This window comes from Otolemur garnettii, unplaced genomic scaffold, assembly GCF_000181295.1.
Source record: "Otolemur garnettii isolate 467f Iridium unplaced genomic scaffold, OtoGar3 scaffold00018, whole genome shotgun sequence".
In the NCBI taxonomy this organism is placed as follows: domain Eukaryota; kingdom Metazoa; phylum Chordata; class Mammalia; order Primates; family Galagidae; genus Otolemur; species Otolemur garnettii.
In genome coordinates, this window is record NW_003852413.1 from 16,528,169 (window position 1) to 16,539,115 (window position 10,947).

The 10,947-nt window shown below is 36.7% G+C and overlaps 1 protein-coding gene and 1 non-coding gene across 2 annotated transcripts in view; one reads left to right on the plus strand and one right to left on the minus strand.

Moving 5' to 3' along the window:
- The window catches only part of TANC2 (tetratricopeptide repeat, ankyrin repeat and coiled-coil containing 2), a 346,976-nt gene that overhangs the window by 117,338 nt on the left and 218,691 nt on the right, over positions 1–10,947 (minus strand). The window lies entirely within an intron of this gene.
- Positions 7,367–7,469, plus strand: LOC111724053. The gene has a single exon (XR_002772427.1). It is a non-coding gene; the product is annotated as a small nucleolar RNA U13 (small nucleolar RNA).

The following is a 10,947-nucleotide window of genomic DNA, read 5'->3' on the forward strand; positions in this document are numbered from 1 at the left end:
TTCATTTTACTACATACGTTATGCTGTGAACATATGTTGTTTGGTGGGCCCAGGTTGGATTCAAACCCGCCACCTTAGGTGTATGTGGCTGGCGCCTTAGCCACTTGAGCCACAGGCGCTGAGCCTCCACCAATTATTCTTGAGGAATATCTCAGATACAATCCCCTTTTCCAATTCTCTCTCCTCTGCTACTTATAATGCTGTAACTTGGAGGAGGTGCTGGATCATTCTAAGCCTCATTTTTGTCATTCATAAAACGAGAATAATAAGAGCATGTACCTGATAGGGTAAACTGAGTATGTTATTCCTTAGCTAAGAATTTAGTAAATTCTCAATGAATGACAGCCATATAATTTAGGTTCTTAACAATTCTTGCTTTTACCAAGTACTTAAGCAGACTTTTAATGAGTAACATTGTATCTCTCACACCTTTCCTGAATACAGCTACCAAAATACATGTACAATAATGTCAATTCCTGCACTTCTATATGAACTCACCTTACCGCACTCACCCAACTGTCATTACAGTTCTTAGGCATATATATTCAATTAGGTCATTAGGTATATATATTCAATAACAAACAAATGAACTCATGAATCAAAAATGTTAATATGAATTTTCCATCGTCAATTTCAGAGAAATGTTTGTAGATTTGGTTTTGGTAGAAGAGGAAGGTTAGAGGATGATAGTTATGGGACGCAAACACAGGACTTTGAAAATCACTGCTCTATACTATAATAACAAAAAGAAATGAATCATTTGTCACATCTCAAGACCATATTCCTGTGTAAAGGCTAGTGCCATGAATAAGAAGCCATTAAATAACAAAACAGGGAAGAAAAACTGTAATTTTCTAAGCTCTTGTGAGTATCACAAGGCATGCCCTGGATGCTAGCCAAGACACTGAAAATCAGAGAATAGAATTTCCTACAGGAAGCAAGGGGGAAAGTGTGCCTCAGAGTTAGTTTTCAAAGAGGATGGTATGAATTTTTCTTTTTTCTTTTTTTTTTTTTTTTTTGAGACAGAGCCTCAAGCTGTCCCCCTGGGTAGAGTGCCGTGGCATTACAGCTCACAGCAACCTCCAACTCCTGGGCTCAAGCGAGTCTCCTGCCTCTGCCTCCCAAGTAGCTGGGACCACAGGCGCCCGCCACAACGCCCGGCTGTTGTTTTGGTTGCAGCCATCATTGTTGTTTGGCGGGTCCAGGCTGGGGATTCGAACCCGCCACCATAGGTGTACGTGGCTGGCGCCTTAGCCGGTTGAGCTATAGGCGCCGAGCCGAATTTTTCTTAAAGACTATTTTTTTTTCATCTACAAAAGTAATTGACAAGGCTGGATCTACATCCATTCATTTAGTAACTAATGTTTTGCTAATGCTACATGTGTGGTTTATTTTTAAGCAAACAGTAACTCTACTTAATTCTTATCATAAGTACAATCTGCATTTTAGCTTATGGAAAACCCAATTCTACATACCAAGACAGTACTTTAAAATGGGATATGGGTTTATGCTAAGCTCCACTACATCTACAATATTCTGTTTAAAAATTTGACAAGAGTTTTCACTTCTGTCCAAGATAGAGTAACCAGGACTAGATTAACCCTCCCACGTACAATAACAGCCAATCAAACCCCTAGACAAGATATATAAAACAATGGGTTTTAAGACACTAGACATAAGGCCAAGAAAAACAGCAATTTCTGAGAGATGGAAAACAAATGAGGTAAACCCTGTAACTGCCTGTTTATTGCCTTGAGAGAATTTGCAGGCCACAATGTAAGGAGGAAGACTTCCAGTTTCTAGTTCCATATGTAAGAAGCTTGGAAGTTGTGCAGAACAAACTGAAAAATCGAGACAAGTCTTCCAGGATCTGTAAGAGGTAAGGCCACAAGGCAAACTGCTGCCCCCAAGATTGAAGAGGCAGGTGCATACAGGGAGCCACAGCTTATTGGAGCAGAGAGTTCTTATGAGTTGAAGATACAGAAAGCACTAGTGCCAAGGCAGGAAAACCTGAATTGTAACTGACAAACTGCTGGAGGCTCCACATGCACAAGTCTGAGAATTAAAAACTCCAGAGTGACCCAGGGAGGGGGGCCCTACAATTCTGTGCAATTTACCTTCCGGAGCTGAAGCAGGTTCTCACAGCAAACATAAAGAAAACCTCCCTCAGGCTTCTGGCAGGGGAATGGGAAAGTAACCATTTTGAAGGTGGCTCACGCCTGTAATGCTAGCACTCTGTGAGGTTGAGGCAGGTGGATTGCCCGAGTTCAGGAGTTCGCAATCGGCCTGAGTAAGAAGAGTGAGATCACGTCTCTAAAGAACAGCCTAGAGTGGCTGGTCGCGGTGTCTCACACCTGTAATCCTAGCACTCTGGGAGGCTGAGGCAGGTGGATTGCTTGAGCTCATGAGTTCCAGACCAGCTTGACTGAAATCAAGACCCTGTTTCTACTAAAAGTAGAAAAAGTAAGGTAAGAGGACCACTTGAGCCCGAGTTAGAGGTTACTGTGAGTTATGACATCACGGCACTCTGCCTAGGGTGACAGCTTGAGACTCTGTTTCAAACAAACAAACAACAACAACAAAAAAACCCAAAAAGAAACAATAGCCCAGCATTACAGCAGGTGCCTGGAGTCCCAGCTACTTGGGAGGCTGAGACAAGAGGATCCAGTCAGCTTTAGCATTTCATGAATGAAAGGAGATACCCAAATCAGCCCACTCTAATCCTCCTCCTCTACCTAAAATGTAAGAGATCCTGAGAAACACCATGAATCCTACAGTCCACAGGCACAAGCTCAGTAAAATCTGAGACCTGTTCAGAGAACTACTGGATGCCTTCCTCCCCCTCACTCCTCACTACCACATTACTAAAGACTAAAGACATTACTGCACTTCCTTTTACTCAGTGTATCATGTCCAGCTAGCAAGAAAAAATTACAAGGCATAGAACAAAATGGGAAGAGATGGAGCAAGCATTAGAACCAGACATGGCAGAGATGTGGTAATCGACAGACTGAGAATTTAAAAGAACTGTGATTAATGTGTTAAGAACTTTAGATAAATTTGCAACATTCAAAACAGATAGGATATGTAAGCAGAGAATTGGAAAATCTAAGAAAGATCCAAAAAGAAATGTTAGAGATCAAAAGCACTGGAACAGAAATGAAGAATGCCTTGATGGGACTAATAGATTGGACATGGCTGAGTAAAGAAACTCTGATTTTTGAAGATATCATAATAGACACCTCTAAAACTAAAGAGTGAAGGGAACGAAGATTGAAAAAAATAGAATGAAATATCTGGGGATGATGCAACAATTACAAAAGGTATAAATAAGCATAATGGGAAACACCAGAAGGAGAAAGACAGGAGAGAAGAAATATTTGGAACAATAATAATAATAACAATAATTTCCTCCAAATTAATGTCAGACACCAAACCATGAGAAGGTCAGTGAACGCCAAGCAAGATTAATGCCCTCAAAACTATACTTAGACATATCATTTTTGAACTAAAAAAATCAAAGATTAAAAAAAAAGCCATAAAACCAGCCAGAGGAAAAAAGTCTCACTTATAAAGAAACAAAGAATTATATCTAACTTTTTAGAAATCATGCAGGTAAGAAGATAGTGGAATGAAATATTTCAAGTGTTGAGAGAAAAAAACCACTGAACTAGAATTCTGTACCACAAGAAATTAACTTTTAGAAGTAAAGGAGAAACAAAGACTTACTCAGAAAAACAAAAATTGAAGGAATTTGTTGCCAGTAGATTTGCCTTGCAAGAAATTTTAAAATATTAAGTTATTTAGGAAAGGAAAATAACTGGTTTGGCAGCTGTAGCTCAGTGAGTAGGGTGCCAATCACACTGAGGCCTAAGAGTTGGAGGTTGCTGTGAGCTCAGATGCCACAGCACTCTACCGAAGGTGACATAGACTCTATCTCAAAAAAAGAAAAATAATATAGGTAAGAAACACGAATCTATATAAAGAAAAGAAGAACAATGAAGGAAGGAATAAGTGAAGGCCAAATAAAAAACTTTAATTTTTCTTATTCTTAAGTGATCTAATGGGCAACAGTTAGGGACAAAGAGAGGCATTAGTAATGAAAAAAGAAGCCAATTTTTCAAAAACACATGAAAATTCTTAAAAGTATATTTGTCGGGCGGTGCCCAGGGCTCAGTGGGTATGGTGCTGGCCCATATACCGAGGGTGGTGGGTTCAAACCCGGCCCCGGCCAAACTGCAACAACAACAACAACAACAAAAATAGCTGGGCATTGTGGCGGGCGCCTATAGTCCCAGCTACTTGGGAGGCTGAGGCAAGAGCTGGAGGTTGCTGTGAGCTGTGATGCCATAGCACTCTACTGAGGGCGACAAAGTGAGATTCTGTCTCTAAAAAAAAAAGTGTATTTGTCTAACAACAGAGTGTCAAACTATCTGAAGTAAAAACTGACAGAACTGGGCTTGGCACCTGTGGCTCAAGTGGCTGAGGCGCCAGCCACATACACCTGAGCTGGCAGGTTTGAATCCAGCCTGGGCCCGCCAAACAACGACAGCTGCAACCAAAAAATAGCTGGGTGTTGTGGTGGGTGCCTATAGTCCCAGCTACTTCAGAGGCAGAGGCAGAGGCAGGAGAATAGCTTGAGCCTAGGAATTAGAGTTTGCTGTGAGCTGTGATGCTGCAGCACTCTACTCAGGGGGACAACTTGAGGCTCTGTAAAAAAAAAAAAAAAAAAAGAAAAAGAAAAAAAACCTGACGGAACTGCAAGGAGAAACAGATGAATTCATTATTATACTTGGAGACTTCAACATCTATCAGAACTAGATACAGCCAGCAGGCAGAAAATCAGTAAGGACACAGGTGAACTCAATCCACCATTAATAAACTGGATATAATTGACACCCACAGACTTCTTTATCCAACAACAGAATGCACGTTCTTCTTAAGCTCACTTAAAACATTCACCAATCTAGACCACATTCTGGACTATGAAATACAGCTTAACAAATTTAAAAGCATAGAAATTATAGAATGTCTGCTCTTAGACCACAGTCTGAATTAAATTAGAAATCTGTAACAGAAAGAAAACTGGAAAATTACAAAATATATGGAAATTAAAGAATATAAGGAGGGAGAAGTCAGCCAAAATCTGATAGACTCTTACAGTTGTGGAGGTGGAGCTGAGAATCCCAGAAAACCAAGGCAGTGACAGTTTAAAGGACAGAGTAAAAGGAAGGAGAGATGTACAGAAATAATCTGGACATCTGTGGAAAGTAATCCTGGAGTAAGGAGCAGAGTACTGATTGGCATGTATATGTGAGGAAACTACCCAAGGCTGGGTAGAAGAAGATTAGAGAGAATATTGTCTGGGGCTCAGATATAGCAGGAATAGTGTCTGTCCCTACCAGCCAGAATGGAAAACTTTATAATTTATAGGACATTAGGTAGAATGTTTAGAAGGGTATTATCTCAGTAGTAGAGAACAGTTAGCCCAGAAATAAATGCTGGTTTGGTCTTGCTTAAAAAATTTTAATGCAAGACTAAAAACTCAGCACACTATTTGTAAATAACTTAATCATATTTGAGAAAAAGCTGAAGAATATTTATAAGAATACAAAAATATTCAATACCCAAGAAGGTGAAATTCATACTGTCTGACAATCAGACAAAGATTACCAAACATGCAAAGAAGCATGAAAATATGATCTATATTTATGAGAAAAAAAATCAATTGCAATTGACTCATAAGTATGACAGACATTAGAATTAGTAGAGAAAGATATTAAAACAGAGATTGTAACTGTATTATATACGCTCAAAAGGCACAAACATGGAAGAAATAAAGACCCAAATTGAAATTCTAGAGATAAAACTATAACATCTGACATGAAAAATACATTAGATGGGATTAGCAACACATCTGACATTACAGAAGAAAAGATAAGTGACCTTGAGATATAGGAATAAAAATTATGTAAAGTTAAACACACAGAGAAAAGAATCCTCCAAAATAAAAGGAACATTGGTGAACTGTGAGGTAACTCCAACTAGCCAAATATAGACGTAACTGGAGTCTCCGAAGGTGAGAGACAGAAGATATATTTTAAAAAGAATGGCTATATTTATTTGAATAAAACTATAAACCCACTGATCCAAGAAGCTCAATGACTCCCAAGTGCAAGGAACATAAAGAAAATGGCACCAAGGTACATTATAATCAAATTGTGATAAAGAGAAAATCTTAAAAGCAGCCAGAGAAGAAACAAAAATAAGAATGATATTAAATTAAAAAAAAAATCAAAAATGATGCAAGTGAGAAGCTGGTGATTTACAGTTTTAAATTATGGAAAGAAGGAAAAGTCAGTCAATCTAGAGTTCTTTACCCAGTGAAAATATCTTTTAAAAATGTTGCTGAAGGCCAGGCATGGTGGCTCATGCTGGTAATCCTAGCACTCTGGGAGGCTGAGGTGGGTGGACTGCCTGAGCTCACAGGTTTGAGACCAGCCTGAGCAAGTGCAAGATCCTGTCTCTAAAAAAGGCTGGGCATTGTGGTGGCTGCCTGTAGTCCCAGCTACTTGCCACAAGTCACTGCTGCAGAAATATAAGTGTATGCTGTGTGACTTCATCGGTAGAGGACACTTGGAAGCTTGTGACTGGCTTCTTCTAGACTTGCTCCATATGACTTTTCCCTTTGCTGATTTTGCTTTGTGTCTTTTCATTATAATAAAGCATAGCTGTGGGAATGACTATATGTTGAGTCTTGTGAGTTCTCCTAGTGAATCTTTGAACCTAGGGGGCATCCCTGATAGGACTACTGGAAGGGTCTTATACTACATGTGAAATGGTACACTATCACTTGAGGGTACACTGTCGTAAGTTTAGCCTAGAGTATACATAACACATTAAACAAAAGTAACAAAGAGTACAGTGAGTATAGCTGATTAAGGATATAAAATAGACTCATAAAAAATATTCAGCCCAAAAAATGGCAGAGAAATAGAAAAAAGCAGGAAAAGATAACAAAAACTAAATGGGATAAATGGAAAGCAAATAGCAAGATGATAAATTTAAACTTTCCAAAATTAAAACAAAATGTAAGTCGTCTCAATAGTTCAATTAAAAGCCAAAGATCTACTGGCCAAAAAAGCAAGACTGAACACTATGCCGCTTATAGGAAACACACTTTAAATAGAAATAGATTAAAAGTATGGTGAAAGACAGCTAACAAATGCTAATACAAATCAATTGAAAGGTAGAGTAGTTATATTAACATCAGGCAAACTAGATTTTGAAGCAAAGAATAATATCAAGGATAAAGAAAATCATTTCATAATGATTCGTAGGTCAATTCATCAAGAAGGCATAACAGATTCTTCTGCAGTTCCTATTGTGATGACTGAGTTTTCATGCACGTGTCTGAGATCTGTCTCCTCTAAACCTTGTTATGATATTGGCACATTACCCATCTGATATAAAAAAATAAAAATAAAGAAAAGAAACAACCATCCTAAACATTTATAAGAGAGCTCCAAATACAAGAAGCAAAAAACTCCAAGAAGAAATAGAGAAATCCACAAAACCTACACTTACACTCAGAGATTCCAATATCTCTCTTCTAATAATTGAGAGAAGTAGACAGAAAATCAGCAAGGATACAGAAGCTTAAACAAAACAACCAATTAAATGTCAAATATTTGATATTTATAGAACTATCTACCATAAAACAGCAGATCCTTTTTAATTGCATATGAAACATTTATCAAGATAGACCATGTTTTGGGCCACAAAAAATTCTTAGTAAATTAAAAAAAAATCACATCATACAAAATATGGTTTTTCATTACAATGGAATTAAATTTGGAATCAATGGCAGAAGTGTGCTTGAAAATTCCCCAGAAATAAATAAACATAAGTCAAAGAAAAAAGAATCAAAAAGCAAATTTGATAGTATTTTTTTTTTTTTTTTTTGAGACAGAGACTCACTATATCACCCTCAGTAGAGTGCCGTGGCATCAAGCTCACAGCAACCTCAAAGTCTTGGGCCTAAGCGATTCTCTTGCCTCAGCCTCCCAAGTAGCTGGGAGTACAGGCACCCGCCACAACACCCGGCTATTTTTGTTGTTCTAGTTGTCGTTGTTTTGCAGGCCTGGGCTGGTGTATGTGAGTGGTGCCATAACCACTGAGCTGTGGGCACTGAGGCTTTGATGGTATTTTGAATTGAAACACAAGTCATCAAAATCTGTGAAATGCAGTACTTTAACATCAGTACTTAGAGGGAAATTTACAGTGTTAAATGCCTATATGAGAAAAGAAAAGTCTCAAATAATCTCATCTTCTATTATAATAAATTAGAAAAGAAAAATAAATGCTCAAAGGAAGGAGAAGAAAGGAAATAATAAAAATCAGAGAGGTAATAAATGAAACAAAATAGGAAAACAAAAGAAAATTATCAATGAAAAGATTTAATAATATTAATAAAGTAGATAAATCTCTAGGCAGAATAATCAGGAAAAAAGAGAGAAGACAAAATACCAATATTAAGAATGAGTATGGTAACATGACTACAGATTATTAAAAGGGTAAGGGAATATTATGAACAAAAGTTCAACAGCTTAAATGAAATCGACATATCTTTCAAAAGAAACTAACAAAGCTCACTAAACAAGAAACATGTAGCCTGAATAACCTTACATGCTTATATAATATCTACTATAGTAATTTGATAAAACATTCCCATAAAGAAAACTCCAGGTCCTTAAGGCTTCATGAGCAAACTCTACCAATCATTTAAGCAAGGAATGATATCAATGTTATGTGAAGTCTTTTAAAAAACTGAAGAGGGAATATTTTCCAATTACCATGTTATTAAAACTGGAAAAACATACAAAAAAACTCTATAAACCAGTCTCTCTCATAATCATAGTTGCAAAAATATGTATACAAAATTGTACCAAATTCAATATATTAAAAGTAATATACATCTAAGTGAGTTTCTTCTTAGGAGCACAAAGTTAATTTAACATAAAAAAATCAATCAGTAATTCACAAAAAGAAAGAAAAGATCATTTCCATAGATACAGAAAACCTGACAAAATCCAATATAAATTCCTGATTGAAAAAAAAAATTCTCAGCAAATTAATAATAGTAGGGAACGTCTTCAACCCACTGAGAACATAAGATATCTAATGATGAAAGACTAAATGCTTTCCTCTTAAGATCAAGAACAAGAGAAGGATTTCTGCTCTCTGTTTTTTTATTTTGAGACAGAGTCTCACTTTGTTGCCCTCGGTAGCGTACCCTGGCATCACAGCCGACAGCAACCTCAAACTCTTGGGCTTAAGTGATTCTCTGGCCTCAGCCTCCTGAGTAGCCCCATGGGACTACAGGCACCCGCCACAATGGCTTAGACTGGTCTTGAACTTTTGAGCTCAGGCAATCCATGCACCTTGGACTCCCAGAGTGCTTGCTCTCTTTGTTTTTATTCAGCATTGTACTAAATTCTAGTCAGAGGCAAGGAAGATGTAAGACTATCTTTACTTATGAGACCATATTTTAAAATCTTATTAAATCTATTCAAAGGCTCTTACAACTAATAAGTGACTTTAGTAAGCTTTCAGGATGTAAGAGCAATACACATAAATCCATTTCACTTCTATATATGCAATGGACTACTGGATATTAAGATAAAAAGAATACTATTCATAACAGCATGAGAAATATAAAACACTGAAGGATAAACATGACAAAAGATTTTTCAACATGTCATTGAAAACTTGAATATACTCCTCATAGAAATTGAGGAAGCTCTAAATCAGTGGTTCTCAACCTTCCTAGTGCTGCGGCCCTTTAATATAATTCCTCAGGTTGTGGTGACCCCCAACCATAAAATTATTTTTGTTGCTGCTTCATAACTGTAATTTTGCTATTTCACCATCAGAAATATGTGTTTTCTGATGGTCGTAGGTGACCCCAAAAGGGGTCGTGACCCACAGGTTGAGATTAGATTAGATTCTAAATGAATGGAGAAAGACATTGTGTGGGTTGGAAGTTTTAATACTGATAATAAATCAATTTCCCCCCAAAATTGGTCTATATATTCAATGCAGTCTCCATGAAAATTCTAGTGAAATTTTCTGTAGAAATTTATAATTGTAAAGAATCCAGAACAGCTCAAACAACTCTAAAGGACAATATTGGAAAGTTAACATGACTTAATATCAAGATATATTACAAACTTGAAGTAATCAAGAAAGTGTGTTATTTAGCATCAAGATAGAAAAATAGATAAATGAAACAGAAATCCAGAAATAGTCTCACACATATATGGATAATGATTTTTGACAAGGATACAAAAGAAATCCAGTAGATCAAGAATTGGTCTTTACAACAAACGGTACAAGAACAGTTAGTTATCCATATTCCTCCCTACCCCCACTCACCAAAACAAAAACCCAACCCTTTGATACGTATCTTGAACCATATACACAAATTTACTCAAAAATCAATCACAGGCCTAAATGTAAAACCTAAAATTATAAAATTTCTAGAAGAAAGCACAGGAGAAAATATCTGTAACCTCTGATTAAAGAAATATTGGACCCAACACCAAAAGAACAATTCATCAAAGATGTAAATCCCTAAGTTTGACTTACAAATATGTCTGTTCTTCAAAAGACACTGTTCAGAAAATAAAAAGATAAGCCATTAACTAGGATAAATATTTGCAAAACATGTACCTAATAAACAACTTATATCCAAATTATATAACTTTTACAAAAATGTGAGTAACAAAGAAATAAAAAGTAGACAAAATATTTGAATAGACAATTCACTAAAGAAGATATGTAGATGGCAAAAAGCATACAAAAAGATTAACACTAGTCATTAATGAAATCTAAATTAAAACCACAATGAGATCCACTACACACATATTAGAATTTTTTTTTTTT